This window comes from Amia ocellicauda, chromosome 12 (assembly GCF_036373705.1).
Source record: "Amia ocellicauda isolate fAmiCal2 chromosome 12, fAmiCal2.hap1, whole genome shotgun sequence".
In the NCBI taxonomy this organism is placed as follows: domain Eukaryota; kingdom Metazoa; phylum Chordata; class Actinopteri; order Amiiformes; family Amiidae; genus Amia; species Amia ocellicauda.
This window is the reverse complement of record NC_089861.1, coordinates 17,730,372-17,738,416: the sequence shown is the minus strand read 5'-3', so window position 1 is coordinate 17,738,416 and position 8,045 is coordinate 17,730,372. Positions and strand designations below refer to the sequence as shown.

Genomic DNA, 8,045 nt, shown 5'->3' with positions numbered 1-8,045 from the left:
GGGTGCATTGTATCACCCAGACACTGCGCTGCCTGGCAGGGAGGACACTGGTGAGGGATGCCATTGTGAGGCCAAGGACAACTTTGAAAGTGCTACAGAGTTCAGTGTCTGAGATGGGAGAAATAGTGCATCAGTCAACAATATCCAGAACACTTCACAAAACTGGCCTGCATGGTAGAGTGGCAAGAGGGTAACAATTACTAAACATAAGTAATCTCACAGATTGCATGAGTGATCCTGGAAAAATGATGCAAAAGGTGTTGAGGTCAGACGAGACCACATTGGATCACATTTGGCACAAACACAGCACATCTCCCAGTTAACACCATCCCTACAGTCAAGCCTGGTGGTACAGCATCATGCTATAGGGATAATTCTCCTCAGCAGGGACTGGAAAGCTTGTTAAGATTGAAGGAAAAATGGATGGAGCAATGTATAGGCAAATACTAGGGGGAAACCTGTTTCAGTCTGATGACTTAAAACTGGAGCAAAAATTCACCTTTCAACAGGACAATGATCCAAAGCAAAAAGCTCAATATACAATGTAGTGGCTAAATAATAAGAAAGGGAATGGCATAGAGAGACCAAGTCAAAGTCCTAACTTGAATCCTATTGAGAATCTCTGGAAAGACTTGAGAACTGCTATCCATAAGTGATCTCAAAGAAACTTTTTTTCCTCTTTAGATTTTGCTGATATTTGGTGTAAGTTACCTTAGCCTTAGAAGTCTTCAGTTTGAGCATTGAAGACTTGAATTAAATATTAAGTATTTGTAATTTCACAAAATCCATATGAAGGTTCTGAATAATATTGCAAGGCACTGTATTAAGTACAAAATACTACATTGTTAGTATACTACATTCTTGTTTGTATCTAGATCATATTAATTTCTGCTGATTTATTTACTATTTTACTAAGAGACACACTGACTAGCGCTGTAGACACACAGTGTATAGACACAAAGCAGTGAGAACTCCACACAACTAATTATTGACACACAGATGACCATGGACAGAGATAGGTATACAGACAGAGACTGACAAGTGTACACAGACAGATTAGGAGATACTTGCCTCTTTTGTTTCTCCAAAGAAGAAGAGTCAAAATCGCAAACAGAATTGCAATTAGAATGAGAATGATGATCACAGCCACTGTTCCAGAACTTAATGATGCTGGTTAGAGAGAGAGAGAGAAACAGAGAGGGAGATTAACACACACAGAGTGACTTACTTACTCTACAGGATAAGACACTTGGTCTCTGTTCTGGCCCCTGCTGTCCTGGATTAGGACTCTTATGACACAATAACATCCCACCTGTCCCTGCAGCTCCTATCTGCTGGGGTTGGGTCTTTACTATTCGGTCATCAGTGAAGCACTTTCTACATTAATCATGCAATGGCTCTCAAAAGTATTCACCCCCCTTGGACGTTTCCACATTTCATTCTGTTACATGAGATCAGAATGGATTTAATCTGGAGTTTTTGCCACTGATAAATACAGAAAATGTCCATGATGTCAAAGTGAAAAATACAATTTGCAGATTATATTTTTCTCTTTGACATTATGGACATTTTCTGTGTTGATCAGTGGCAAAAACTCCTGATTAAATACATTGTTAATGAATGCACAACGAAATGTGGAAAAGTCCAAGGGAGGTGAATACTTTTGAGAGCCACTATAAATATTTAAATATATATATATATATATATATATATATATATATATATATATATATATATATATATATATATATATATATATATATATATATATAGACAATTTCAAGGAGCAAAACAATGACATTGTTAATGTGCATCCGCAAATGTCCTGTTTGACATTTTAAATAGGTGGTGTCTGCAAATTAGGGTAGTAGGCTGAGCTAATGAGCGCTTCTTTTTTTGGCTTACTGAAGGCTGAACAAAAAAGATATAATCAGAAATTAAACATCAAAAGAGATTATCCACTCAACAAAGTTATAAGACAACATTATCCCCGTTAGATAGCACTTCACAGAGTTTTATTATGCTTCTTGCGTTTTTGATTGTTTTCCTCCTTGCTCCCTTTCCCGGAGCCCTTGACTGTGACCTGACATCTTGACAGCACTTAGCTTTTACTGTCCAGGATGTATGACCTCACTTACTGTACTTGCCTGAGTAAATTGGAAGTTGTAAACTGTATTCTTGCACTTTGTATTGCAATTATATTGTAATTTGCCCTGGATAAGGCATAATAACAATTATTATTTTTCATTGGATTTTAAGATGACTAATCTTAAGTCTTTAAGATCCCTGGTTTCCTTGCCAGCAGTTACACATTTCCTGTCACTTAGATTTTTTTTTCTTTGCATGATTAAATGTATAATAAGAATATAAGGAACAAAGAAAAAGAAGACTAAATTAAATAAAAGCAACCCATCATTATATGTTGAGATTATACAGACATTGTTCAGAATGTAGCATTGTTCACTGTAGCAGAGTAATAACCACTTTAAATCAAGTCTCTAATGTTGTCCTTTTTTTGGCAAAATCAAAAGCAGCATAGTTGCTAAAAATGCTATTGAGAGACACCTGTTCCGACTGCCAAGCTACAAAGATGAACAGGACTGCTTGTATACAGCTCAGCTCCTTTTGGGACTTTGTGGGTATTAAGAGCAGCTAAACTATATCAACCAGAAGCACCATTCAGATTTAAATTGGTCTGAAACATCCTTAGGTTTAACCTTAGGTTAAATGTGAAAAAATATTTCCAATACCTTTAATAGATTATGAGTAATAAGTCCCCAAACTAAGGCAAATTTGTCCTTCTCTCATTACTTTAAAGGCAAATGTTCCATTTTATAACCTAATGATTTGAATGTGTTGATATATATGTTGATATTATACTCACAATTTCCAGCACAATAATCTTGACCTGGAAGAAAACAAAAATCCATGATGCGATCAAAGTTTTCCAGTTGGCTTGTATACAAATGTATCTGCCTTCTGCAGTTAACAGCGGATCTCTAGTAACAAGTATCTGAAAATTGCTGGCAACAATGTACATGAATGTGACACTTCTTATTTCCCTTAGGAGCTGTGCCTGTAACGTGTAATAGCAAGCAATATCCTGCAGGATGACACAGTACACATACACAAACATTACTATTATTATTAAAAAGAGTAAGACTCATCCATAGTAACAGGAACCGAGTATGGCTTTTGAAAATGATCAAACTTGATGATACATAGCTTAAGCCAGGTTCAATTCTGTTCATGACTATTTATTTTTCCGTATAAAAACATCTATGTGCACAGCCTATATGCACCTTTGTGTATATAATTGGAATTCTGGTACATATCATAGTCATAGGCTGCACACAGTACTAGCACACAGCACAGCACAGCATGACACAGCACGGCATAGAGCACACACACACACACACACACACAGAAATACAGCACACATACACATACATGGTAACTTTACCACATGAGAGAGGCCGTAAAAGCTTATCGTAGTGTAGCGAGTGTGTGGTTGCAGACTAATAAACAGGTGAACCCATCCAGTGATAAAGGGTTTAACAAGTTAGCATCACTTTGAACTCACTCTTTGTACAAGTGATTGTCAGTTAAAGTAGGATTTATCGGGAGCTTGTCTTTTGTCACACAATTTTCATCACGCACATTTCATCACCAGCAATTGCTCATCACCATTTTGCATATACATCAGCAATATGCATATTCAGTTACAAATTACGGTCTGTCTCTTTTGATTTAGATTGAATATTCCTTAATGTCCTATGATTCCAAAACAGACTTTGAGACCAGCAGTTGTAGTTGGTTTTTCAAAGTACATATTCAATTCAGTATCTATCTACTATACATTGATCTGAATCCAGTTTCCAAACCAATGAAAGGGAAACACCAGCAGACAACCCACACTCTGTGGCAGATTTCTATGGTTTTAAAGGTAAAGACAGCAACTGTTGCTAAAATCTGGAATATATAGTTATTCAAACCAATTCTACCTACTCTTTCTGATTCTAGGGTGTCCAATGCCAAATAGGCCTATAAAACTCAACAATTTACATAAAGCCTATTTGCTGTGATCTGAATTCATGCATATATTTTTTTTCTTCCTTCTGCTCAAAGACCTGGAAGGAATTGAGATTGCTGATATCCACACAAGGATGTTCACTGCTATGAAGAACCTAACCCACATGTCAGTTACACACTAATCTTAAGTCTTTAAGATCCCTGGTTTCCTTGCCAGCAGAGTTACACATTTCCTGTCACTTAGATTTTTTTTTCTTTGCATGATTAAATGTATAATAAGAATATAAGGAACAAAGAAAAAGAAGACTAAATTAAATAAAAGCAACCCATCATTATATGTTGAGATTATACAGACATTGTTCAGAATGTAGCATTGTTCACTGTAGCAGAGTAATAACCACTTTAAATCAAGTCTCTAATGTTGTCCTTTTTTTGGCAAAATCAAAAGCAGCATAGTTGCTAAAAATGCTATTGAGAGACACCTGTTCCGACTGCCAAGTTACAAAGAGGAACAGGACTGCTTGTATACAGCTCAGCTCCTTTTGGGACTTTGTGGGTATTAAGAGCAGCTAAACTATATCAACCAGAAGCACCATTCAGATTTAAATTGGTCTGAAACATCCTTAGGTTTAACCTTAGGTTAAATGTGAAAAGATATTTCCAATACCTTTAATAGATTATGAGTAATAAGTCCCCAAACTAAGGCAAATGTGTCCTTCTCTCATTACTTTAAAGGCAAATGTTCCATTTTATAACCTAATGATTTGAATGTGTTGATATATATGTTGATATTATACTCACAATTTGCATCACAATATTCTTGACCTGGAAGAAAACAAAAATCCATGATGCGATCAAAGTTTTCCAGTTGGCTTGTATACAAATGTATCTGCCTTCTGCAGTTAACAGCGGATCTCTAGTAACAAGTATCTGAATACTAGAAACCTATAAGGTAAGCTGCAGTAATTCATATAATAATGGGAGCAATAATTCTTGAGGCAAGAAAACAGATTTACAATGACCAATATGGAACTGACATGACCACTATATAGACATTTGAAAATTGCTGGCAACAATGTACATGAATGTGACACTTCTTATTTCCCTTAGGAGCTGTGCCTGTAACGTGTAATAGCAAGCAATATCCTGCAGGATGACACAGTACACATACACAAACATTATTATTATTATTAAAAAGAGTAAGACTCATCCATAGTAACAGGAACCGAGTATGGCTTTTGAAAATGATCAAACTTGATGATACATAGCTTAAGCCAGGTTCAATTCTGTTCATGACTATTTATTTTTCCGTATAAAAACATCTATGTGCACAGCCTATATGCACCTTTGTGTATATAATTGGAATTCTGGTACATATCATAGTCATAGGCTGCACACAGCACAGCACGGCACAGCACGGCACAGCACGGCATAGAGCACACACACACACACAGAAATACAGCACACATACACACAGAGCATAGTGCGCGCACATACACAAAGAGCCAGCACACACTCAATTAACACAACAAGTATAGAGCGCAGGCAATGGAGGAGCTGTGTGCTGGTCTGTGTACAATTTACTTTATCAACTTCAGTACATGCTGTCTCACCATTGCAGAGCCCACTAGCACTGACTATCCAGATGCTGATGGGATTGGAGGCAACACAGCTGTAGGAGTCAGAAAGCCCTGTGATCTGTAGAGCTAGAGTCAGGGTGGAGTTGAGGTCAGAGGAGGAGGTGCTGGACACTGTTTTTCCCTTGCTGTGCCAGTACAGCGTCACCTCTCTGCCATTCGCTACGGAGCACTCTACAAGGCAGGGTCTCTGGGGAAGACTGCCTTTATCAGACACAGACAGTTGAGGTTCCGATATGGCATCTGGAGAGAGAGGGGGGGCAAGCAGACAAACCATTAAAATTGAGAGCAAAGGAATATTGTATTAAGGAAACGAAAATCTACACAGACCCCCCGCCCCCCTCACCCCTCACATGACCCTCCCACAAAGACACAGAACTCCTGGTTCATTATACTGAAATCTGAATCTGCACAGCACTGACACTCACTGTAAACCATCAGGTGGAAGTCTGTTGTGACTGAGCTCTGTCCTCCGGTGTTCTGCACTGCGTAGTTCCCAGTGTCGTTCAAAAAGAGCTGTGTGATGCTGAAGAGCCCAGTCTCTCTGTCCCAGTGCACTCTCCCTTTCAATTTCTCCACAAAAACAGGACGGAGCGCACTGTTGGACACATGTGCAATACTGACTCCAGACTTGTAGTTCAAGAAGCCATCCTTTAACACTGGATATTTAAAAGTGACCGCCTCTCCCACAACACCCTTCAGCAGCTCAGATTGACCAAGAGACAGACACAGTTCTGTGAAGGACAGAAAGAGAAACAGGAGATGAATGGCCTCTGAAAACAAATAACACCCAGCACACAACAAGGCAATTACTGTGCATTGTAGAACAATATAACCACTTTAAATCAAGTCTCTAATGTGGTCCTGTTTTTGGCGAAATCAAAGGCAGAATAGTTACTACAAATGCTATTGAGACACCTGTTCCGACTGCCAAGTTACAAACAGGAACAGGACTCTGTATACAGTTCGGATCGTTTTGCAGATTTGTGGGTATTAAGAGCAGCTAAACTATATCAACCAGAAGCACCATTCACATTTAAAATGGTCTGAAACATTCTCAGGTTAACATTAAAATTCCCAATACCTGTAACAGAATACAAGTAACAAGTAATAAGGCAAATTCCTCCTTTTTTTCTTTTATTTTAAAGGCAAACGGTCAATTGTATAGCCTAATGATTGGAATGCGTCAATAGATGCATGTTTTATATTGTTTATAATTAACAAAACAAATCAAACGTAATGAAGGTACAACAATGCGTTGTTTTCAAAAGTCATCACATTTGCATTCTTATACTTTTTCAGTGACTTTTAAAAGGCAGATCTATATAGCAGGGGATTTAGTACATTCAAAATATTATGTAAAGTAATATCTTGTTAATTATCTATCCTGATCCATTATCTAGGCTATACTTTTAAACTATAACTTTTTCACGTGCTTATGCTTTGCATTTTGTTGGCTGCTCTACGTTTACATTAGGCTATATTTTATTCATACAAAAATAATGTGTTATTAAAAACACGCATGGCTTCTACACATACTATATTAGTCGGAGTGTCAGAGAGACAAGCTCGAAAACAGGACATGACTTCCAACAAAGTTGCTTTATTTCGGACCCGAACACTTCTCATGACGCTCAATCGTCAATTTGATTTATCCATGTCTGCTATCTGTCTTTCTTTCGTATAAAACAGAGCCAGTGACTGAACTTTTCATTGATGTTAAAGCTCTTAGGATCAGTGTAAACAAGTCCACTTCAGAAACGTCCGCACAGGAAAAGCAGCCGCCTTACCAGCGACAAAGACCAGCAGCACTCGAAGAAAGTCCAGCAGCCTCATATTTCATGATTATGTATTAAAACAGCTGCGATTTGTGCTGACGGCAGATTTCAGATGTTGATTTCTGTAGTACAGAGAGTCCGAGCAAACACCATCCACTAAACAAGACGAAACTATCCCTTTGCTTTCACTTCGTGTGGGGCAGATTTCCGCAGTTCTGCGCAGAGCTGCACAACCCCACCGCTGCCATTGGTGGAGCCACTACACGAACGCGACTATACTAGTTCCTGTCCCGTCCTAAACCGGTACCCCGTCGCATTTCCGGTGTAGCATACAATAGTTCCCGACCATACAAAAGTCCCAGCCCCATGCGTGTTTTTAAACACCAAAACTCATATGAGCAAATATACACTCACCTAAAGGATTATTAGGAACACCTGTTCAATTTCTCATTAATGCAATTATCTAACCAACCAATCACATGGCAGTTGCTTCAATGCATTTAGGGGTGTGGTCCTGGTCAAGACAATCTCCTGAACTCCAAACTGAATGTCTGAATGGGAAAGAAAGGTGATTTAAGCAATTTTGAGCGTGGCATGG

The 8,045-nt window shown here is 38.3% G+C and overlaps 1 long non-coding RNA gene across 1 annotated transcript; it reads right to left on the bottom strand.

Annotated features, from left to right (window-relative positions):
* Positions 1-512: 512 nt before the first annotated feature.
* Positions 513-7,799, bottom strand: LOC136764462 (uncharacterized). The gene is made up of 6 exons (XR_010821198.1): positions 7,460-7,799; positions 6,098-6,403; positions 5,646-5,912; positions 4,834-4,857; positions 2,885-2,908; positions 513-1,170 (listed from the first exon to the last, which is right to left on the bottom strand). It is a non-coding gene; the product is annotated as an uncharacterized LOC136764462 (long non-coding RNA).
* Between the last annotated feature and the right edge of the window lie 246 nt (positions 7,800-8,045).